Raw genomic sequence first — 810 nt, 5'->3', positions numbered from 1 at the left:
GGGTTTTTATCAAGAAGGATGCTGGATTTTATCAAAAGCTTTTTCTGCATCTAATGATATGATCATGTGGTTTTTGTTTTGACATCTGCTGATGTATTTAATTACATTTATGGTTTTACGAATGTTGAACCAGTCTTGCATCCCCAGAATGAAGCTACTTGGTCATAGTGGATGATTTTTGAGATGTATTGCTGAATCTGGTTTGCTAGGATTTTGTTGAGAATTTTAGCATCTATGTTCATCAAAGATATTGGCCTGTAGTACTCTTTCTTTGTTTGATCTTTACCTGGCTTGGGTATCAATGTAATGTTGGCTTCGTAGAATGATTTGGGGAGAGTTCCATCTTTTTCAATCGCCTGGAATACCTTCAGTAGGATTGGTATCAGCTCCTCCTTGAATGTCTTGTAGAATTCTGCTGGAAAGCTTTCTGGACCAGGGCTTTTTTTGGTAGGAAGTTTTCTTATTACGTAGTCGATTTCCTTGATTGTTATTGGTCTATTTAGGGTCTCAATTTCTTCTTGTTCCAACCTAGGTAGGTTGTGTGATGTCAGAAAGTCCTCCATTTCCTTATGGTTTTCAAGTTTGTTTCCATCCAAGTGTACGTAGTAGTCTCTAATGATCTTTTGTATTTCTTCAGTGTCAGATGTGACTTCATCTTTTGTGTTTCTGATTATGCTTATTTGGTTTTTTTCTCATTTTTTCTTGGTCAGTCTAGCTAGGGGACCATCAATCTTGTTTACACTTTCGAAGAACCAGCTTTTTGTTTCATTGATATTTTGTATAATCTTTTTGTCTTCTATGTCCTGGATT

This window comes from Carlito syrichta, unplaced genomic scaffold (genome assembly GCF_000164805.1).
Source record: "Carlito syrichta isolate Samal-C Ts95f unplaced genomic scaffold, Tarsius_syrichta-2.0.1 Scaffold95846, whole genome shotgun sequence".
Taxonomy (NCBI): Eukaryota; Metazoa; Chordata; class Mammalia; order Primates; family Tarsiidae; genus Carlito; species Carlito syrichta.
The sequence above is the reverse complement of the archived record's forward strand: the minus strand, read 5'-3'. Positions refer to the sequence as shown.